The sequence below is a fragment of the Rattus rattus genome, chromosome 7 (assembly GCF_011064425.1).
Source record: "Rattus rattus isolate New Zealand chromosome 7, Rrattus_CSIRO_v1, whole genome shotgun sequence".
NCBI classification, from domain to species: domain Eukaryota; kingdom Metazoa; phylum Chordata; class Mammalia; order Rodentia; family Muridae; genus Rattus; species Rattus rattus.
Genome location: NC_046160.1, coordinates 41,222,711 through 41,247,171, shown reverse-complemented (window position 1 = coordinate 41,247,171; position 24,461 = coordinate 41,222,711). Strand labels below are relative to the sequence as shown.

Below are 24,461 nucleotides of genomic sequence, written 5' to 3'. Positions count from 1 at the left end.
CTGGAAATATATGTATAAACTATTTCCTCTGAAGTTGCTTTCAGTCATGGTGTTTTTACCACAGCAATAGTAAACTAACTAAAAATCCAAGATGGCCATAAGTAAGTAGTATCCCCAGGACTCTGCAGCAGGGAGACAAAAGTTGGATGTCTGTCTCACTTGGTCTATCCCTGCTTCCCTGAGGGTCAACAGGACATCACATGATGGGTGCCTCCCAATCAACAAAATATGTCAGACCCTCCATACTACTATGCAACTTACCCTTCATAAAGATCAAGCACAAAGTATTTGTCAACACATTAGCTATGTTGATGTTTAATATAAAATTAATGTGCTTTCCAGCTTTAATATGTTGACACATTCATGAATGAGAGAACGAGACTTCTTAATAAAAATGGAGACTTCAAATCCTATGTAGCTAAAGTAGATATAATCAACAGCTATCCTGGACTTCAGTAAATATACTCTGGGAAGTAATATAAGTTGATCAGTGGGTATGATATATGCATGTATAACATGCAGATTCAGTGTATTACACAGTGGGGTATAGTCTGATTTTCCTTTCTGATGCTGTGATAACTTAGGGGAGCAAAGACTTTATTCAGCTTACATTTTTAGGTCATAGCCCATTATTGTGCAAAGGTGAGGCAGGAAAACTAAGCCAGAACCCAAAGGCATATCTGTTTGTTATTCCATATGGTACTAGCTCCAACCATAGCCAAGCACAGCAGAAAGACACTGCTTGTCTCGTTCATTGCCTCAAGCTCAGCTAGCTAGCTTTCTTACATAGCCGGGACCTCTTGCCACTTGTCTAGTGCTGCATACAGTAGCTTAGCCAATCTTTGTAAGTTAGCAGTCAAGACAACCCCCATAGACATTCCCATATTCACTCTAATCTGGGCCATCCCTTCCTTGAGACTCCTTTATCAGGTGACTCAGTCTAGTTGACAGTCACAGCTAAGAAGTAGAAGTACAATAGGTACCAGATATATGTTCATATTTCAGAGTCCTAGAAGAGAGGCTTGGATGTTTCAGACTAAATAAATGATAAGTTTTTAGGGGCTCTTTTTATCTTCAAGACTCTATACATATCTGTATGAGGACACCACAACATCACACTAACATGTGCAGTTTTGGTGATTTTACTTAGGAATGAAAAGATATTTCATTTTAAATAAAGAAATAGAAAGTGGAGGATTGCTTTCCACCAAGTCTATTTATCGGAGATAAATAACACTGCGTGGAGAGATTGGTATGCCTATGAAGTGATAGAGGATAAGTCAAGGTGGACATATAGACTTCTCCATTGTTCTCCACCTTTATTTTCTGAGCCAGACTCTATCCCTGAAGCCGGAGATCACTGATTGGTTGGACTGGCTTGCTAGCAAGATCCCTTCTTCATACCCTCATGGTGGGGGGTGGGGGTTACAAGTGAATGTTTCCATGCTTGCTTTTGGCAGGTGGAGGTTCTGGGAATCCAAATATAGGTTTAGCAAGCAAGCAAACAAGCAAGCAAGCAAGCATCTTACTAGCCAAGTCATTTCCCCTGTACCATGATAACATCTTTCAAAAAGGAAAATGATATGCCTTTGATAAACACACATGCAAAAAACTATAAAGTGGGAAACAAACAGTAAATTATATAACAGCTCTCAATATCATGGGATATTTAAACATTATTTTAGGGGCACTTCATATACATGGATAGTGATAAATATAGATTGTTCCATTTGATTGATAAAACCATTAAATGTGGTAGCATTTTCCCTCTCACCTTTTCAAACCAAGTTCTTCATATGTTTTTCTAAAGCCCAAACTTCTTTTAAGTACATGATAAATTCTTTTATTCAGCTCCTAAAATCTTTATATTTGCCATTTAATCCCAATTTGCTCCTAAACAAAAGTCCTTATAAGAGATCTTCAGAATCATTTATATACACGTGTTTTCAGATCTTCATGATAGATCACAGGGACAATCTCAGGGGTGGGTTCCAACATGAGTGGCACAAAGCTCACTGAAGCCAATGTTCTGTCCATTGTCGTCCTCTGAGCAGTTTCTTGGCTCACGCACAATGTGTTGGCATTTGCACAAACAGGGAAGAATGAATGTTTTCAAGTCTGTGCGTTTTCATTATGAGCTCCATCAAACTGTAGCCACACATGCCGAGTGTTTTTCATAGATCCACCATGCTCACGGTGATTTCTGTCCATCAGGAGCCCATACTGATCCTGATCCTGAGGTACCTGGCACTTGCTGTTCCAGTATTTCACCATCCTGTGGGTTTTCTTTCTTCTACCACAGTCTCCCAAGAACTAAGATTACAGGCATGCAGGGCCACACCTAGCTCTTTCTGACTGTTTTTAAGATCCATGTTTTAAGATCATCTTTTGTTCCCTGTAATCTCAATACCATTTAGCAGGCATGGTTTTCTTTGTATTTCCCCTGATCTGCTTGCCCACGTCAAGGAAACACGGTCAACTCCTTTCATCTTAGGGAGCCTCCTGCTAGTGGCTGGTGTCCTCATTGTTTACCAAAGGTAAACATTTCCTTTAGGGAATAAAAAGGGATATCTAAGAGTTAGTAGAAACCTAAATTTATTGAATGCATTTCTTCTCATTTCTTCTCATGTTAGAAATTGAGCACAGGCTCTTTTCCATACTGAACCAGCTTTTGACACTGGTCCCAATAGTAAATATTCTAAGAATAACAAGAAGTGGTTTTAACTTGAATTCAGGATAAAATTTTCAATAATGGAAATTAACTTTATAGCTGTTCAGCACTGCCGCCGCCACCACCACCACCACCACCACCAACAACAAAAACAAAACCCCCCAAAACTACAGAAGATGATGTTAGGTAGATGATAGAGAGGGAGAAGCCAGACATTCGTGCTGAAGAGTGTAGGCTTGAAGCTTCATCTCCTCCTTCTTCACTGACCAGCTGGAGTCCCTCTGTTCCCTCACCTGGTGCAGATTAGAAGACTAAAGCCTTGCAGAGACAATGTTTGACACATCCGGCAGGTGGTGACTACCAATATCCTTGACCTCTCATGAAAACAGAATTCCAGTGAGAAGCTCAAGAGAACAATCCGCTTGTCCACATTATGATACCATGTTAAGACTTTCTATATAAAGGATTCACTGAATTCAAGGTGTCCTGAAATTCTTTGACAAAGTTCTTTATAAACTACCTGTTCAGAATAGACCAGAATAAAAGCATATTCCCATCAGCAGTAAAAATAAATATATAACACAAAAAATTGAAAGCTTTTAAAAAGCTACATACACATTTTAAATCTCTCTGTGTAATCTCATTAGCCACAAACTCCTTAATTTATGGGTTACAGAATGTTAAATTTTAATTTTGTTTTTTATTTATGATCTGTAATTTTCCCATAATGGCATGCTTCACTTCATCAACTGTTTGCTTACCCTGATGTGTTTGATGAACTATGAAAGACAAGAAAAATGTTCATTTTGGTTTTTGACTATTGTTTAAAAATAACAAACCAGCTCCATGGCAACTCTCAAAGATGAGAAATGACTTTTAAAAATCGTCATGACCATCATATATTTATGAGTTTAAAGTGTTTAATATTTTAAGCATTAGTTTATTATTGTTGCTAATTCAGAGGGCTAGTTAATTGGGATTAAGGCCTGCTCAATAGGTGAAAAATCATGCATGAAAACCTAGCCTGCCCATGTTTGGTGAGGTAATGGATCTTAGAAGAGGGTCTACTACTGTCAACTTTCCTAATTAGTATACTACCCGATTGCATCCTAAATACTTGTCTTTATATCCACTGATAAGTTAGCTTTCGCCTGTCATCGGTGAAGCTTCTGTTGGCAGCAGAGACTATGACAGGAAGTTACAGGTAATCAAAACACAGAGAACAACTGACTGTGAAGTACCCAGCTCCACTGAAGAAATCTGTAGCAGAACTCCTGCACCTCAGCTCATCATAAAGTGTCAAAAGATCATGACAAGACCAGGAAGTCTACTGTAAAACCAGGAAGCCCATGATGCTGCAAGAATGTAACTGCTTAAACAAGATCTGAACAAGGACAATACTGAGAGATATGTGGAAGTGGGAAATCTCACCAGGCCCCATCTTTAGATGAATAGCTAGAGGCAACGAAGACTGTTGAGAGAGAGAGAGAGAGAGAGAGAGAGAGAGAGAGAGAGAGAGAGAGAGAGAGAATCTTCCTCTGTGCCCTAGCTTTACCATTGTGCTGAAACACCATGACTTAAGCAAGTTGGTGGATGAGGTTTACGTCAGCTTATACTTCCAAGTCTATCACTTACAGAAGTCAGGACAGGAACTCAAACAGGGCAGAGGCCGATGCAGAGGTCATGGAAGAGTACTGCTTACTTGCTTACTCCTTGTGGCTTGCTCAGCCTGTTTCTTATAGAACCAGAGCCACCAGCCCAGGGATAGCACCACCCAGAATAAACTGGGACCTCCCCACACCAATCATTAATTTAAAAAAATGCCTTACAGCCAGAGCTTATAGACATTTTCTCAGCTGAGGTTCCCTCCATCAGATAACTCTAGCTTGTGTTAAGTTAGCATAACACTAGTCAACACTCAGGGGTGAGTGTACTAAATGGTTATCAAAGTGGGCAGAAATACAAATATACAGAAAAGAACACTAAATGGTCTCAGCAGGTTGTATTTATATATTTGTTCATTTACAAACATAAAAATAGGTAGCAGTGATAATTAAATAATAAGAGGCCATGAGCTTGAAAGGTAGTGAGGATAGGGCATTGAGCGTGGTTAAGGGGAGGAAGAAGAGAATAAATTTAAAATTAAATTAAATTTAAAAAACAGAAATGCTACAACTTGATCCATTATTTAAAAATAGTTGTAGATTTCAGCTTGCCACATTAGAGTTTCCAGTGGCCAGAGCTCACTGTGAGCATGTGTGCTTGGCTCTAGTCAGAGTGAGAACAGGTCCAGACAACTTGATGAAGAAGATAGCTTCCTTACTGGCTTGATCAACAGAGGGCTGTTCAGCATCTACTGGGAATGGCAGCAGCTCTCTCTGTGTTCTCACTTCCTCGGTCCACAGAAGAACCTGTTCATTGCTTTCTGCTGTAAATTTTATCCAACTAGATGAGAACAACTATAATTAAAACATCTGTATAGCTAAAGCCACATTATAGAACAAACAACCCTACCCTGAAAGCTGAACTGAAACCCACTTTGGAGTGCAGGGTTAATTGGCCACAGTTCTTCTTTCTTCTCTTAGCTTTGATTAATGGATCCCATGCTTCTTTACGCCACCTTCCATTTTGCTTGGCCAGGAGACAAGAGCCTCTCCCTTAAACCAGAGCTTTTCCTGGGCTATCCCGTCTATCTTGTCAAAATGCAATGACACATGAGGCAGCCAGGACAAGACCCTGGTGTGCCACAGATGGAAAGAGGGGCATTTTGTTTGCGGACTCCCAGGGGTCTTCTGTATCTCGGAGTTCACGGGGTATTCATTTTGGCACTGCAATTCTTCATCTGTGATCATCACAGCATCTCCATAAGGAAAAGGCCTCCAGGCCATTTTGAATGAAAGTCAATGGAACAGGAAGGAAAAGTACAGAGGACTCTAAAAGTGTAAAGGGGTTGCCTGGGAAGCCAGAGACCAGCATGTGTTTCATTAGAAGAGCTGCTCAGGCTCACCATCCAAAATCAAAAGCTGTCAACATGAATGCTCGCTGCTGTGCCCAGAAAAACCCTGTGCTTTGCCCCAGCATGGAAGGTCTGTCCTGGGAGTATTTCCTCAAAGGGTGGACATATCATTGTCTCTAAATTTTACCTCTAAAGTCCTTTGTGTTTTTTTTTCTTTTCTTTTCTTTTTTTAGGAGCTGGGGACCGAACCCAGGGCCTTGAGCTTGCTAGGCAAGCGCTCTACCACTGAGCTAAATCCCCAACCCCTGTGTTTTGTTTTGCTTTTTGCTTTTTGAGACTATAGCTTTTCATTCTTGAGACTGGCCTTGAATTCTCTATGTAGCACTAGATGCAGCACTAGATGACCTTGAGCTCCTGGTCCTCTATAAATATTCCTTGATTGCTGATCTTCCAAGTGTACACCACCATGCCCATCCTTCTTCAAAGGATTTTATGTTACTGAAAAGGGACAAGTGGAGCATCTTCCATATGATCTAAGAACAGAGACTCAGCACATAAGCTATAAGCCAGAAGAAATGCAAGTTGTTCTTCAATGACCAGATCCCCGCATCCGACACTCAAAATGCAGAAAAAAGATGACTAAGGAACTGCCCTGAACTGTTGATAAGAACTGTGGTACCACAGCATAATTGTGGGTTTCTAGAAGAGAATGACTCAGAATTTGCCCAGATCGTGCAACTCTGAACAGACCTGTACCGCAGCATAGGAGCAGGTGTTCCACTGACCCACCTCTGTTTGGAATTCACTGCACACATGCGCATGGTTGGCGGGGTGCATCTCAGCAACTGAATGCATCTGAATGTTGTGTTTTATGCTTTCATCCACTACGCTGAGTGCTGAGACGAGCTTAGGGTTCAGAGCCAGGTGCAGCCCAGCTGCTGGGGAGGAGCTTGGTGCTTCCAGAACTGCACAGGGAGGAGGCACAGCTCAGGAGGAAGGGCAGCCTTCTTGTCATTGGCTGAATATGACCCCCCCTGCTGTTTTGTTTTGTTTTTTCGTTTGTTCTTGATTTTTTGTTTTTGTTTTTCAGGAACATCAGTAATCTCAGACTACAAGGGAGCTTTCCTTAACCCCATCTTGGCATTTCCTTTTAGTTTTCTGTCTGAGAAAAACCACCATCTTTTGTTGTCTTTGCTTGAGCTATGTTCACCCCTCAGTTCGTGACAGCAGCATTCCATTCTCCCTCCTGAGAATCACTGGAATAAAAGCCCAGGCTCCTGGTGAATATTCTGTAATGACTGAAAATCATGCTGTTCATCATTGGAGATGGTGAGTCTCCCTGCTGCAAAGGGAACAAGTCGTTTTACTTCAATCCAATAGGAAAAATAGAGGTATACTATACATTTGGCATATTATATGCTATGTACACTATACCATGTATTTTTCCATTCCTCAGCTAATGGACCTGAGCTCTTGGAAATTAAATAAAAATTATCTGAGCAACTCTGCTTCTACTGGCTGCTCTTTTGAGTCAAAGTTTGATTTTCCAATAATTCTAAATATTCACAGGGTTCCCTCTATAATCCATGAATTTGTGTGAGAAGTTTCCACACACTCTATACCTGAAGAAACAGAACAACAATGAGAACTCAAGCCTCACTCTGGAAGTCACTCACCTGATGAAGAACTAGAAGCATTCCACAGCAGCTTATAGCATTGTCCACAAGAGCCTCTTGTCTGTGGACAGGCCTGGCTGGTCTTCCCAACTTTGATGTCAGCACCAAATGATCCCAACCTCTTCTTCAAGGTACAGAACACTAAAGGTAAAGGGAGCATTGTCGTCAAAGTCCAAGGCTGAGGATCAATAAAAATGTAGAAAGGTATGAGGAAAGCATGTTAAATCCAAAAATGATATTACACTCTAACTCCATCTTCAAACATTCATCAAAGTTAGTCTGACTTACTACTGCTGTGATGAAACACTATGAAAAAAGCAACTGAGGGAGAAAAGAGTTTTTTTTAGCTTACACTTTCCCATCTATTCCATGTAGTCTACCACTGAAGGAAGTCAGAATAGGAACTCAAGCAGGGCAGAAACTTGGAGGCTGATTCAGAGGTCATGGAGGAGTACTGATTGCAGACTTGTTCATCCTACTTTCTTATGAAACCCAGGATCACCAGCCTAGGGTTAGCCCTACCCAGAATGGGCTGGGCCCTCTCCCATTAATCACTAATTAAGAAAATACCCTACAGCTGGATTTTATGGGACCATTTTCTCAATAAAGACTTCTTCCTCTCAGATGGCTCTAGCTTATAACAAGTTGACCTAAAATTAGCCACACTATATCTCTCACTTCATATGTAGAAATGCCCATGCTAATTTTCCGATTTGTAAAATTTACATGATTTCTGTTTCTATCATTCTCATAAGTTGTGATGTAAATTTAGACAATTTATAAAATCTTTGTACATTATCATGCCAAACAAACGGAGGATGCATTCCTTTCATTATTTTCTCTTAATGAAAGAAAATGTAAAACTACGTAACATAATCATTTTCTCCAAACAATTCGACATGCTAATACAATGCCATTGAGCCATCATTTCATTGTATTATTTATGTGTATGTTGGTTTTCAAACAAATATATCTCTCTTGTTTCAATTTTCTCTCAGAGCAAAGTGTGTCCCACTGAACTGCATAGAGGATTATAGGATGACATGCTGGGCTCTGTGGTGGTGCTGTCTTACAGAGAATACAATAGACACATCTTTAGAGTGCACTATGATCCTCAAAAACAGAAGTCAGCAAGGGCTCCACAAAAGGTATCAGTATGTGTTGCCTTCCAGTAGATTGACCTAATGTGAGGAAAATAGACACATGGAAATAGGAAGTCAGCCCCAGTAATACAAACAATAGAAAAATCAGTTTTGGAGCCAGGCATTTAATACAGATAAATGGTACTATGAGATTGTCATCAACCTCAATGTTCTATGAGTTTTTTGAAAAGAAGGCCATGTTATAGCCTGGTAGAAAGGGCTAAGAAAGATGAGATATTTGTATTATTATTATTTTATGTGCCATCAGAGAGTAAGTAATGAAATAATATCTTGATTCACTTAATCTCACTGAATGAACAAGTCATAAGTCATTTTTATTAGTCATCATTATCTGTGTATCTCACGTGCATTCCATAGTCTAGGGAAACTTAAGACTTTGAATATCATGGTTCCGACTGAGGGGGACAATTTTCTGGTTAATATTCTTATTTCTGATCTCAGAAAAAAAGTTAGTTTCATTTTAATGTTAAATTGAATATTCAGGTATAATTAATGGCTAGACATGCTTTTTTATGGCTTTCAAATGATTTCTCATGGGCTGTAAAGTTTAGGAGGAAGTTTTGGTGTGTGGACAATATTCATGTATACTTGGAGACATGAATCTGTCTATATGAATACACATATATATACATGTGCCTCTGGCAGTCAGAGAACTTTGTATGTTGTTTTTCTGGTACTGTCCATCTTTTTTGACACAGGGTCACTCACTGACCTGGAATTTACCAAGCAAAGAAGGCTGGCTGTCAGTGAACACATGGCGTCTTCTGTCTCTATCTAGCCTTTGGGTTGCAGGCATGTACTACTATGTCTGATTATTTTTTTTTAAGAAACACATAGGTTCTGGGGATCAAAAATAAAGGTCCTCATTCTTGCAAACTAATTGATTTAACCATTGAGTCACCTCCCAGTCTGGGTATCTTAGTTTTTATGAACTGAAGATATCATTTCACTTAAGGGGACACTCCAAACTTAATGATGCTGATGTGGTCATGTCTGTTGCTCAGCATAAACTCCAACAACCAAGAAGACAGAATGAGAGTCCTCTCAGCTATAGCAAAAAATAATAGGAACAATGAAGATTAAGCTCTCCTCTGCAGCAAGAAAAAAAATAGAATGAACACAGAGAGAGAGAGAGAGAGAGAGAGAGAGACAGAGACAGAGACAGAAACAGACAGAGAGACAGAGAGAAAGAGAGACAGAGAGACAGAAACAGAGACAGTGAGAAATTCCATATTCAAATTTTTTTAATCTTCTGCCCTTTTAATATATTATTTTAAAGTTTAGCAAAATGTTTTTGTGCTTTCTTGTTGTTCTACCGAAAGAAGAAGAATCCATTGCCTGTAATAATATGACTCTAATATGCTAACTAATAGGGAAGGCTCCAACCCCAAGATTAGCTGAGCAACACAAACAAAACTCAGTGGGGAAAGAAGCAAAGGAAGAAAGAACCTCATGATTGTATGGGAAGGATGGAAGAATAGTAAGAGAAGACCTTTATAAAGGAAGATGTGGATAACAATATACAAAACATGAAACTTTATATGCTTTTTATAACACAGACAATAAATTAAATTTCAAGTGTAAGTAAATAAAAGAAAATAGTATTGAGTTTTATTAAAAGTAACATGCACAGCTATGGGGAAGCCCTTTTAATTAAGGTCCTCTGAGTTTAGCACAAAATGGAGGACTCTCTCTACCAGCAGGTCTTTCCTTTTCTGACAGCCTCCACCTGGAGAAGGTCAAGCAGTCCTTGACAAAGCTAGAAGTTCAACTTCCTATTTCCTGCTAATCCACTCAACAAGTTCCTGGAATTTTTGGAATACCTCTCCATATAAATGAGGCACTCACAGTACTTTAAATTCCAGCCAATGAATTTACAATAACCCTGGTAACTTCTTTCCTCTCTCCAAGGTTCATATATAGCCCTTGTCTACCCAAAATAAAGTGTATGTAAACAAGCCCAGCCTGAATACAAGTTTGCATACAAGCTAAGATCTTCTAAAGGATCTGTTTCATTAAAATCCTCAGAGAATCCATGCCACTGAATTCACTATACTCACTCTCAGGATCCTGCAGACCTCACCAGACTCCATTTTATTCTTTCAGCCCAATGTGAAGCAGCATCTGGACACTGTGAAGGAGAAAGCATCTACTGGCGCCCAACATGGAGCCCAAGCTGGAGGAAGCACACATGCATACCACACATAGCTGTGGCTGACTGAGATGCAGGTGTATTCTTTTGTTTTAGGGTGAAGGTCCTGTAGATATCTGTTAAATCCATTTGGTTCATTACCTCTATTAGTTTCCCTGTGTCTCTCTTCAGTTTCTGTTTCAATGACCTATCCATTGGTGAGAGTGTGGTGGTCTCCTACTGTTATTGTATGGGTTTCTTTTTTTGTTTGTTTGTTTGTTTGGAAAAAGCACTTTATTTTGTGGTGATCTCATGTTCTCCAGAATGCTGAACCTCACTTATTTTTTTTCCATCTTTATTAACTTGGGTATTTCTTATTTACATTTCCATTGTTATTCCCTTTCCCAGTTTCCAGGCCAACATCTCCCTAACCCTTCCCCCTCCCCTTCTATACGGGTGTTCCCCTCCCCATCCTCCCCCCATTACTGCCCTCCCCTCAAGTAGCAATGAATAGCCTAGTAAGAGCACTAGTGGAAGGGGAAGCCCTTGGTCCTGCCAAGATTGTATGAGTTTCAATGTGTGTTTTGACCTTTAGTAAAGTTTCTTTTATGAATGTGGGTGCCCTTGTATTTGGGGCATAGATGTTCAGAATTGAGACTTTCTCTTGGGGGATTTTCCATTTGATGAATATGAAGTGTCCCTTCCTCATCACATTTGATAACTTTTGGTTGAAAGTCTATTTTATTGGATATTAGCATGTCAACTCCAGCTTGGAAGACCTGTTTTCATCCTTTTACACTGAGATTGTGTCTGTCTTTGTTATTGAGGCATGCTTTTTGTGTGCAGCAAAATGCTGGATCTTGTTTGAGTATATGATCTGTTAGCTTATGTCTTTTTATAGGTGAGTTGAGTCCATTAATATTGAGAGATATTAAAGACAGATGACCATTGGTTCCTGAATAAAACCTTTCCTCCTCAACTGGTTTTTTGGTTATGTTTCATCACAACAGAAGAAACACTAAGACACCAGCACAGCGGTGTGTTACTGTGATAGATCAGACCATGTTTTGGGGAAGATTGTGGAAGGACTTTGGAACTTCGTGCTAAAAGAACCATTGAGTGTTTGGACCTCATTGGAATGTTTGGTAGGAGATAAGAATATTGAGATAAGGATAAGAATAAGGAGATTGGAAGATAAGAATATTGAGAACAATGCAGATGATGGAGGACTAGCTTGTGAAATTTCAGAGGATAGATTAAAGACTCTACTGGGCTGTTGGCTATTTTGATTTATGATGCTGTGGTTCTGGTTAATTTGGGCTGAACAATCAGCTGTGATTAACAAGATACCAGAACTACTAAATCGAAACTTCTGTGTTACTGGGACAATTGATGCTGGTTAGCCGGAGCTAAGAAACTAGCAGTGATTAAAAGAGACCAGCATCACCGAGATATATATCTTCTGGGAAGTATTTCCTGAGAGCACAGAGAAGTTGTGTTCCAGATGCAACCATGGTTGTACCTGTGTTGGCAGCCAGACTTGGTGATGTTCAAGAATCACCTGGGCAGTACTGGTTTTGAAAGTATGAAGGGGTCATAGAAATCATTGACATTTGAAACTGTGAGAAGCCAGGAGAGGTCATTGGTGAAAATGAAGCCTTGGTGGCATTTGAAGGCCCAGGATTGAAGGAATCATGTAACAAAGCTGAGGCTTGGAACAAGGAGGAGAGACTATGACAGGTCTTTGAATTTTAAAAGACTTTGGATTTTAAAGAGATTGACTATTTTAAAGGGACAGAAAATTTTAATGGATAAATTTGTGCAAACTGTGGGACTTTTAAAGTTATAGGTTTTGGGGATGAATAAGAAAGGAAGGGTTATGGCTAATTAGTAATGCGTTTGTGTGTTAAGTTTACAAAGAGTCAGTTGTATTGGCAGGTTTTGCGGGTCAGCTTGACACAAGCTAAAATCAGAGAGGATGGAGTCTCAGTTGAGAAATGCTTCCATGAGATCCAGCTCTAGGGAATTTTCTTAATTATGATCAGTGGGAGAGAGCCAGCCCATTGAGAGTTGGTAACATCCGGGTTGGTGGTCCTGGGTGGTCCTTTAAGAAAGCAGACTGAGCAAGCCATGGGAAGCAGGCCAGTAAGCAGCACTCCTCCACGTCCTCTGCATCAGTTCCTGCCTTCTTGTTCCAGTTCCTGGCCTGGCCTCCTCCAGTGATGCAATATAGATCTGGAAGTACAAGCTGAATAAACTCTCTCCTTCCCACCTTGCTTTTTGGTTGCGGTGTTTCATCACAGCAATAGGAACCCTAACTAAGACACTGAGTGTTTATCACAAAACAAGTTTGGAATGTTTACGCTGTAGAAATGATATGCTTCTCAAAGGTGGGGGTGGGATTTTTTGTAACCTTCAACAACTGAATATTACATTACATAATAAGTGAAGATTCACAAATATTGTCCTCCTGATGAATAAATTTCCATCAAAGACTTAAGTCTGTTGTTTCAATATTTACTGAACATAGCTTAGGAAAGGTAATTCACAGCTGCAAGTAGGGGACAGGAGACAAATTGAAGGCATGCTGGTAAAACACATCTTCAGGCAGGTCTGAACTGAGGCACAAGTCTGAGAGAGGGGAGGTTGCTTTCAAGATCTGAGAAGCCAAATAAACTCTACCAAAGGAGGGAGCTGAAAGTTTCCCGATATTGCAGTAGTTGTAATGAGACATGTCCTTGTCACATCATCATCCTCATCATCTCTCTCTCTCTCCCTCTCTCCCTCTGTCTCTCCGACCTTTCTCTCTCTCACTCTCCTTCATTGAACTCTCTCTCTCTCTCTCTCTCTCTCTCTCTCTCTCTCTCTCTCTCACACACACACACACACACACACACACACACACACACACAATGCTTAGGCAGAACTCAAATTCTCCCAGTATGAGTATATCTCAAATGAGTAAGAACTGAGCAAGTGGGGTGGATATGAGAGGCTACAGAATTTAAAACTTCTGATTGTTAAATTTGTGATAATTTTACTAAGGTCTTAAAATCAAACTAATTCATAACATGAAAGACAGACACACCATGTGAAGCCTTTTACCACAGAGGGAAGCTATGGTTTAAAATTTATAGTGTGTGTGTGTGTGTGTGTGTGTGTGTGTCTGTGTGTGTGTCTGTGTGTCTGTGTGTCTGTGTGTGTGTGTTGGGGCAGTATGTACACATGAATGAAAGGCCACAGAGTCAAAAAAAAAAGGGCATCAGATGCCCTAGAGCTGGAGTTACAGATGGTTTTGAGTTGCCTAACATGGGTACAGGAACTGAATGTGGGTCTTCTGCAGAAGCAATGAGTGTTCTTAATTGTTCTTTCACTTCCCTGGTCACTGTGATATTGCTTAGTAAATAAAAACATATTAAATCTCAGTTTTTATTTTTAAAGATATCTAGTGAAAAAATTTCTGAGCCACTCATTATGAGACCCAGAGGAGGGAAACTGGGGGTGAGGTGCTTTCAGTCACTGACTGAGTATTTGCTGTAACCACTAATTAACAGGAACATGGCTATTACTATAGTTGCTAAACTTGGATCTGTTTGTCTGACTCTCTTGCTAGACTGAAGACCTTACGGGGCAGCTATGTGTATGCAATTAAGAACCTTTAACAATCAAAACATGAAAAAAAAATAAACATAAATTTTTTGTGGCACAGACCTGCTTAAATATCTGAGCAATCACTGAAAGTGTAAATAAACTAAATGTCAGTGAAAGTACAAATGATTTTACTTCATTTAAGAAACATGAGCTCCAAAACAAGAGACCAACATTGGACTCTAGAAAGGTTGGAATTAAGGGGATGGAGGGTGATTTGAGAGTGCTAAGTGTTCCATTTACAGGGAACTCAATTGAAGAATAAAAATACAGACAGATTGACAGTTACGGAATAGAGACAAATAGGTCACGTGATGCTAATGAAAATAAAGCTGGGGAAAGATATATTCTCTCCAACAAAGTGGACTATGGGGCAAGAGAAAGTTCCAGGGATGAAGAGTCTCATTAAATGACACAGAAGTCACCTTTTCACCTATGCACAGCTGTGGAGCAGCAAAGCAGAAGAGGGAAATTATAACTGCAGGGAGAGTTGCTCCAGGCTCTGCATAAGCCACAGTTCAGCATCAGTTAATGGTCAAAGGATCTGGGCTTTATTACTTCTGTGTAGACATGGCTGAATTAAAGAAAACTCTCAAATACTAGAAATGTGCTATTTTCCCAAGCTTCCAAGGGACATTCCCAAGATAGGCTACTTGTGGGCTCATAAAGCACTGGTTAACAAACTCAAAATTCAGTGGGAAATCCCAGAAATAAAGTGTAAGTCAACATAAAAAAGATCACAGAAGAATCTCTCAAAGAGTGGAAATTGAACTGAATACTTCTAAAACCTTCCATTCTCTCTCTACAGTATACTTTAATGTAGCATGTATAATATATGGCATGTAGAATACAATGTTGAGTAATATATATATATATATATATATATATAATTACACAATGTATAGTGCATGCGCACATATATACATAAAGTTAAAACAAAAGTTGTTTTTGTGGAATGCAACAAAACAGTGCTCTAATAAAATGTATACAGAATTTGATTTTGTATGATACATAAAAATTTAATTTTAGAAGATGAGAAATGAAAGACCAACAGAAGCCTACAGAACACTGAAAATGATATAAAATAAAGTAACAATTTTTTTTCATGACACAGTAGGGCTGATGCACATATGAACCCAGTGGTTGAGATAGCATATGGAAGACCTATAGAGACTCAAGCCCGACAAATCCCAACATGAAAGGAGAAGATAGGTTTGAAACCCCTGACCTGGGAGCTGCTGGTAACTGATGGGTGCTGAGAGGAGTCAGTTTTCTCTGAGCCTGTCTCCAGTGGAAGACCACATATCCAAGAGTGTTAGGGCAGTACAAATTCAACTTGATGAGGGTTATTTTTATTTTTAAGTGTATGAACTTGGATGGGAAAAGAAGGCAGAGTAAAATCTGGGAACAATTAAGCGAGGTGCCTGATATCGTCAGAATAAATTCTCAATAAGATATGATTTTAAAGATATCAATGAGTATCAATATCACAAGTTTATGAAAGCAAAAGTTGGTTTTTATAAATAAATTAATAAATTAATTAATTTATTAATTAAATTTATAAATAAAGCAAAAAATATGAAAAATATAAAGATAGTAATGTGAATGGAAGGTGCCTGCTCTCTCTGCAATTGCTCCATAAACATCAAAAGAACAATAATGTAACTGAACAGAAATTAGATAACATGATTGAAATGCACCAGTTGTTTGAAAGAGAAAAGCCACTAGAAAGATTTAGTTGTGAAACTGTATCTGTAATTTCCATGCCCAAATGATGTCTCACTCTAACAAGTGAGAAAGAAACCACATCAGTTCTCCAGTCCCTCTTCCAAACTCTGAAGGGAGGACACGCTTCCCAGCTCATTCCAGTGTTACCCCAGCATTGCCCCAAAACAGTAAGAAAATGCCACAAGAAAGGAAGAACACAAGTGAATATTTATGGCCAGCAAACACCAAAAGCCTAAACTATTATTAACGAACAACACAGCATTGCCTAAAAAGAACTTCGTATATAATGATCTGATGCAAACATCAGATGAATGTCTCAAGCAGGAGCAAAACAAGATTAAATTACATAAATATCATATGCACAAGCCAAGTAACATACCCTACAGCTGTTCACAGGTATCAGCTGACTTGTAAGAGAACAGGGGCCCCAATAATAAAATGCTTAAAGCACACATCTACAAAGGAATCTTTGTTCCTTAGATTGAGAGCAAGTCAAAATGTCCTTACACTCCTGCTTAGCATTGAGCTGCAGCATGGATACTGCATTAGAACATGAAAAGGAAGAAGAGGTCCTCCAGTGGAGAAGGAGAGGAAAACCTGTCCATTAATACAGCAACTCTATGTCAACACTGCTAAGGGACCAGTGAAAACTCTTGGAAAGTACGGGTAGATAGCAGAATACAGACCTAATGTAGAAATGTGTTAGCTGTATTTAATAGCAATGAGTAATTGAAACTGGAAATTGAAATCAAATACTTGCCTTCACACCAAAATTAAAATACTTAATTATATACAATATACATAAAGGATTTATAAAAGAAAATCTATAAACCTGATTGATGAGATCAAATAAAATCTAAATAAACGAAGAACACTCCATTTATGTTGAGCTGGAATAATGGAAATTATTAAAATTTACCGTTCTTCCCAATATTCTTTATAGATCCCAGCAAGTCAGTTTGTGTATGTCCACAAAACTTTTTTTAAAATTATGAAACTAGGATACGTAAGATGGCTCAGCAGGTAAGTGTGTTTGATGCCAAGCATGATGACTTGAGTCCAATCCTTAGAACCCATATTCCAGAAATAGCTAATTGCCTCTGTGACTTCTAGAAAGGTTTTGTCAGGCATGTTTGTACACACACACACACACACACACACACACACATGCACACAAATATACAATCATGTGCTTTTGTATGTGTACACATAAATAGTTTTTAAAATTTATATTGATGTTATAATGTATTTTGCACCTATGTATGTCTGAGTACCTCAGTGCTATAGTCAGTTATAAACTGTCCACATAAACAAATCTGTCTGGCCCTGTCATAGGGTCACGTGCCTGCAACCCCAGCACTGAGGAGGAGAAGACAGGAGGATTGCATAAATTTACAGCCAGTTTAGTCTGCATAGCAAGTTCCAGCTAGCCTTGTTTACAAAGAAATCAAACAAAAATAATTCATTTTATGAAGAGTCAAGAGACTGAGAACTACAATATTGAAGAAAGCAAACACAGGATTCATACAATCCAGCTTCAGTTCTTATATCGCTACCATGAAAAGCTGGTGTGGTGTTAACAAAATATGAACCTAAACGACATATACAGATACATCAGGAAGTAGGGTAAAAGAGGGCTGGGGACAATAAAGAGGGCAATAAAGCACATGTGACATGACATCAGGAAAGGGGTACTGCAAAGGTAGAGAAGGGAGAAGGGGTCCAGTGACAGATAACAGAGACTGAGACAGCCCCTGTTCCGTTTGTTACAGGACCCACAAGTTGCCCATTGCTCCAAATGTGTAGAGGGTCTAGGCTGAGCTCTTGCATGCTCCCTTGGTCATGCCCTGGCCCTGTGAGCTGAGCTCCCACGGTTCCATGTTTGTTGACTCTGTAGGTCTTCTTGTGGTGTGCTTGACTCCGTCAACTTGCTGATTTCTATCCCCAAGTCTTCCCTGAGATTCTTCAAGCTCTGCCTATGTTTGGCTGTGGGTCTCGGCATCTGCCTCCATCCTCTTCTGAATGAAGCCTCTCAGTCAACAGTTCTTGTCTGTAAGCATAGCAGAGTATCATTAACAGTGTCGGGTTTGCTCTCTCACATTGGATGGGTCTCGACTTGGAGCAGTCACTGGTTGGATATCTCATCAGTCTTTGCTCCATCCTTATCCCTGTGCATTTGTAGACTGACAAATTTAGGGTGAAGGATTTGTGGGTGGATTGATGTACCCTTCACCTCCGGAATGACTACCTGGCTATAGGAGGTGGCCACTTCAGTTTCTATACTCCCTTCCGGTAGGAATCTCAGCTAGGGACAGCCCCCAGAGAATTCCTGTATTCTCTCCCATCCCAGGCCTCCAGCTAGCTACCAGAGATGACCTTACTGATTTCCATTCTCACTTCCAACCCTCTCCAGCCCTACACTCCCCCACTCCAGCTCCCCATTCCTGTTCCCCTCCTCAAACACTCTCCTACCCAGCTCCCTCTTTCCATCTACTTCCAATGCCTATTCAGTTTCCCGTCCTGAGTTAGATTTGCACATCTTCTCTTGGGACCTCCTTATTACTCAGTTTCTATGGGTCTGTGGATTGTTCCATGGTTGTCCTGAACTCTGTATATAAGTGAATACATACCATGTGTGCCTTTCTGACTCTAGGTAACCTCATTCAGGATAATATTCTCAAGTTCCATATATTTGCCTGAAAAATTCATTATGTCTTTGTTTTTAATAGCTGAGTATTATTTTGTTGTGTAGATGTTTCACATTTTCTTTATCCATACTTCAGTTTATCAATCCATTTAGTTGAGGGACATTTAGGTTGTTTCCAGTTTCTGGATGTTATGAATAAAGCAGCTATGAACATAGTGGACCATGTGTTCTTGTGATATGATGGAACATCTTTTGCGTATATGCCCAGGAGTGTTATATCTGGGTCTTGAGGTAGAACTATTCCCAGTTTTCTGAGAAACCATCAAATTGACTTCCAACATGTTATACAGGTTTCTGTTATTTATATATTTTGGATATTAGCCCTCTGTTGGATGTAGGATTGGTGAAGATCCCTTTGAAATCTGTAGGACTCTGTTTTGTCCTATTATAGTGTCCTTTGACTTACAGAAGCTTTCTAGTTTCATGGGGTCCTATTTATCAATTGTCGATGTGAGAGCCTGAACTATTCATGTTCTGTTCAGGAAGATGTATCCTGGACCAATGTATTCAAAGCTATTAGTCACATTCTTTTCTATTAGGTTTAGCATACCTGGTTTTACATTCAGGTCTTTGATCCACTTGGTTCCCAGTTTTGTGCAGGGTGAAAGATATGGATCTATTTGCATTCTTCTACATGCAGACATCAAGTTGGACCAGCACCATTTGTTGTCCTTAGGCATATGGGCTCCTTTCAGAGTCTTTTATCAATTCCATTGACTAACATTTTTGTTCCTATACCAACACCATGCAGTCTTATTATTATTGTTCTGTACTACAGCTTTGGATCAGGGATGGTGATATCAGAAGTTCTATTTTTATTATTATTAACTTGAGTATTTCTTTTTTTTATTAACTTGAGTATTTCTTATATACATTTCTAGTGTTATTCCCTTTCCGGTTTCCGGCAAACATCCCCTCCCCTTCCTTATGGGTGTTCCCCTCCCCACCCTCCCCATTGCCACCCTCCCCCAACAGTCTAGTTCACTGGGGTTCAGTCTTAGCAGAACCCAGGGCTTCCCCTTCCACTGGTGCTCTTACTAGGATATTCATTGCTACCTATGAGGTCAGAGTCCAGGGTCAGTCCATGTATAGTCTTTAGGTAGTGGCTTAGTCCCTGGAAGCTCTGGTTGCTTGGCATTATTGTACATATGGGGTCTCGAGCCCCTTCAAGCTCTTCCAGTTCTGTCTCTCATTCCTTCAATGGGTGTCCTATTCTCAGATCAGTGGTTTGCTGCTGGCATTCGCCTCTGTATTTGCTGTATTCTGGCTGTGTCTCTCAGGAGCGATCTACATCCGGCTCCTGTAGGCCTGCACTTCTTTGCTTCATCCATCTTGTCTAATTGGATGACTGTATATGCATGGGCCACATGTGGGGCAGGCTCTGAATGGGTGTTCCTTCAGTCTCTGTTTTAATCTTTGCCTCTCTCTTCCCTGCCAAGGGTATTCTTGTTCCCCTTTTAAAGAAGGAGTGAAGCATTCACATTTTGATCATCCGTCTTGAGTTTCATTTGTTCTAGGCATCTAGGGTAATTCAAGCATTTGGGCTAGTAGCTACTTATCAATGAGTGCATACCATGTGTGTTTTTCTGTGATTGGGTTACCTCACTCAGGATGATATTTTCCATTACGACCATTTGCCTCTGTAATTTCATAAAGTCATTGTTTTTGATAGCTGAGTAATATTCCATTGTGTAGATGTACCACATTTTCTGTATCCATTCCTCTGTTGAAGGGCATCTGGGTTCTTTCCAGCTTCTGGCTATTATAAATAAGGCTGCTATGAACATAGTGGAGCACGTGTCTTTTTTATATGTTGGGGCATCTTTTGGGTATATGCCCAAGAGAGGTATAGCTGGATCCTCAGGCAGTTCAATGTCCAATTTTCTGAGGAACCTCCAGACTGATTTCCAGAATGGTTGTACCAGTCTGCAATCCCACCAACAATGGAGGAGTGTTCCTCTTTCTCCACATCCTCGCCAGCATCTGCTGTCACCTGAGTTTTGATCTTAGCCATTCTCACTGGTGTGAGGTGAAATCTCAGGGTTGTTTTGATTTGCATTTCCCTTATGACTAAAGATGTTGAACATTTCTTTAGGTGTTTCTCAGCCATTCGGCATTCCTCGGCTGTGAATTCTTTGTTTAGCTCTGAACCCCATTTTTTAATAGGGTTATATGTCTCCCTATGGTCTAACTTCTTGAGTTCTTTGTATATTTTGGATATAAGGCCTCTATCTGTTGTAGGATTGATAAAGATCTTTTCCCAATCTGTTGGTTACCATTTTGTCCTAACCACAGTGCCCTTTGCCTTACAGAAGCTTTGCAGTTTTATGATATCCCATTTGTCCATTCTTGATCTTAGAGCATAAGCCATTGGTGTTTTGTTCAGGAAATTTTTTTCCAGTGCCAATGTGTTCAGATGCTTCCCTAGTTTTTCTTCTATTAGTTTGAGTGTATCTGGTTTGATGTGGAGGTCCTTGATCCACTTGGACTTAAGCTTTGTACAGGGTGATAAGCATGGATCGATCTGCATTCTTCTACATGTTGACCTCCAGTTGAACCAGCACCATTTGCTGAAAATGCTATCTTTTTCTATTTGATGGTTTGGCTCCTTTGTCAAAATCAAGTGCCCATAGGTGTGTGGGTTCATTTCTGGGTCTTCAATTCTGTTCCATTGGTCTATCTGTCTGTCTCTGTACCAATACCATGCAGTTTTTATCACTATTGCTCTGTAATACTGCTTGAGTTCAGGAATAGTGATTCCCCCTGAAGTCCTTTTATTGTTGAGGATAGTTTTAGCTATCCTGGGTTTTTTGTTATTCAGATGAATTTGCAAATTGTTCTGTCTAACTCTTTGAAGAATTGGATTGGTATTTTGATGGGGATTGCATTGAATCTGTAGATCGCTTTTTGGTAAAATGGCCATTTTACTATATTAATCCTGCCAATCCATGAGCATGGGAGATCTTTCCATCTTCTGAGGTCTTCTTCAATTTCTTTCTTCAGAGTCTTGAAGTTCTTATTGTACAGATCTTTTACTTGCTTGGTTAAAGTCACACCGAGGTACTTTATATTATTTGGGGCTATTATGAAGGGTGTCGTTTCCCTAATTTCTTTCTTGGCTTGTTTCTCTTTTGTGTAGAGGAAGGCTACTGATTTATTTGAGTTAATTTTATACCCAGCCACTTTGCTGAAGTTGTTTATCAGCTTTAGTAGTTCTCTGGTGGAACTTTTGGGATCACTTAAATATACTCTCATATCATCTGCAAATAGTGATATTTTGACTTCTTCTTTTTCCGATCTGTATCCCTTGACCTCCTTTTTGTTGTCTGATTGCTCTGGCTAGAACTTCAAGAACTATATTGAATAAGTAGGGAGAGTGGGCAGCCTTGTCTAGTCCCCTGATTTTAGTGGGATTGCTTCAAGTTTCTCTCCATTTAGTTTAATGTTAGCAACTGGTTTTGCTGTATATGGCTTTTACTATGTTTAGGTATGGGCCTTGAATTCCTATTCTTTCCAGGACTTTTTATCATGAAGGGTGTTGAATTTGTCAAATGCTTTCTCAGCATCTAATGAAATGATCATGTGGTTTTGTTCTTTCAGTTTGTTTATATAATGGATCACGTTGATGGTTTTTCGATATTAAACCATCCTGCATGCCTGGGATGAAGCCTACTTGATCATGGTGGATGATTGTTTTGATGTGCTCTTGGATTCGGTTTGCCAGAATTTTATTGAGTATTTTTGCGTCCATATTCATAAGGGAAATTGGTCTGAAGTTCTCTTTCCTTGTTGGGTCTTTGTGTGGTTTAGGTATAAGAATAATTGTGGCTTCATAGAAGGAATTTGGTAGTGCTCCATCTGTTTCAATTTTGTGGAATAGTTTGGATAATATTGGTATGAGGTCTTCTATGAAGGTCTGATAGAATTCTGCACTAAACCTGTCTGGACCTGGGCTCTTTTTGGTTGGGAGACCTTTAATGACTGCTTCTATTTCCTTAGGAGTTATGGGGTTGTTTAACTGGTTTATCTGTTCCTGATTTAACTTCGGTACCTGGTATCTGTCTAGGAAATTGTCCATTTCCTGTAGATTTTCAAGTTTTGTTGAATATAGGCTTTTTATAGTAAGATCTGATGATTTTTGAATTTCCTCTGAATCTGTAGTTATGTCTCCCTTTTCATTTCTGATTTTGTTAATTTGGACACACTCTCTGTGTCCTCTCGTTAGTCTGGCTAAGGGTTTATCTATCTTGTTGATTTTCTCAAAGAACCAACTTTTGGTTCTGTTGATTCTTTCTATGGTCCTTTTGTTTCTACTTGGTTGATTTCAGCTCTGAGTTTGATTATTTCCTGCCTTCTACTCCTCCTGGGTGTATTTGCTTCTTTTTTGTTCTAGAGCTTTTAGGTGTGCTGTCAAGCTGCTGACATATGCTCTTTCCTGTTTCTTTCTGCAGGCACTCAGCGCTATGAGTTTTCCTCTTAGCACAGCTTTCATTGTGTCCCATAAGTTTGGGTATGTTGTACCTTCATTTTCATTAAATTCTAAAAAGTTTTTAATTTCTTTCTTTATTTCTTCCTTGACCAGGTTATCATTGAGTAGAGCATTGTTCAATTTCCACATATATGTGGGCATTCTTCCTTCATTGTTATTGAAGACCAGTTTTAGGCCGTGGTGGTCTGATAGCATGCATGGGATTATTTCTATCTTTCTGTACCTGTTGAGGCCCGTTTTTTGACCAATTATATGGTCAATTTTGGAGAAAGTACCATGAGGAGCTGAGAAGAAGGTATATCCTTTTGCTTTAGGATAGAATGTTCTATAAATATCTGTTAGGTCCATTTGGCTCATGACTTCTCTTAGTCTGTCTACATCTCTGTTTAATTTCTGTTTCCATGATCTGTCCATTGATGAGAGTGGGGTGTTGAAATCTCCCACTATTATTGTGTGAAGTGCAATGTGTGTTTTGAGCTTTAGTAAGGTTTCTTTTACGTATGTAGGTGCCCTTGTATTTGGGGCATAGTTATTTAGGATTGAGAGTTCATCTTGGTGGATTTTTCCTTTGATGAATATGAAGTGTCCTTCCTTATCTTTTTTGATGAATATTAGTTGAAAATTGATTTTATTTGATATTAGAATGGTGACTCCAGATTGCTTCTTCTGACCATTTGCTTGGAAAGTTGTTTCCCAGCCTTTCACTCTGAGGTAGTGTCTGTCTTTGTCTCTGAGGTGTGTTTCCTGTAGGCAGCAGAATGCAGGGTCCTCGCTATGTATCCAGTTTGTTAATCTATGTCTTTTTATTGGGGAGTTGAGGCCATTGATGTTGAGAGATATTAAGGAATAGTGATTATTGCTTCCTGTTATATTCATATTTGGAAAAACAGTGGTTAGATGCCACGAAGTAGGTGGCAATGCCTTAACCGTATGTGTGTTGTTAGGCCCAAGGGCCTCTTCCATCCTTGTCAAGGGGAGTGCTAACCTTCTCTCCTTTCATACAACACCAGAAGTTCTTTTATTGTTTGGGATTGTTTTAGATATTCCTGGATTTTTTTGTTTTTTTCATATGAAGCTGTGAATTGCTCTTTTAAGGTCTGTAAATAATTGTGTGGGAGTTTTGATGGGAATTGCATTGAATCTGTAGATTGCTTTTGGTGGGATGACCATTTTCACTGTTAATCCTACTGATCCACGAGCATGGGGAGGTCTTTCCATCTTCTGCTATTTTCTTCAATTTCTTTCTTCACAGACTTGAAGATCTTGTCATACAGGTCTTTCACCTGCTTGTT

General features: G+C 39.5%; 1 non-coding gene across 1 annotated transcript; it reads right to left on the bottom strand.

Moving 5' to 3' along the window:
• Nucleotides 1-24,050: 24,050 nt before the first annotated feature.
• LOC116906486 lies at nucleotides 24,051-24,176 on the bottom strand. The gene has a single exon (XR_004388729.1). It is a non-coding gene; the product is annotated as a U6atac minor spliceosomal RNA (small nuclear RNA).
• Nucleotides 24,177-24,461: the final 285 nt, after the last annotated feature.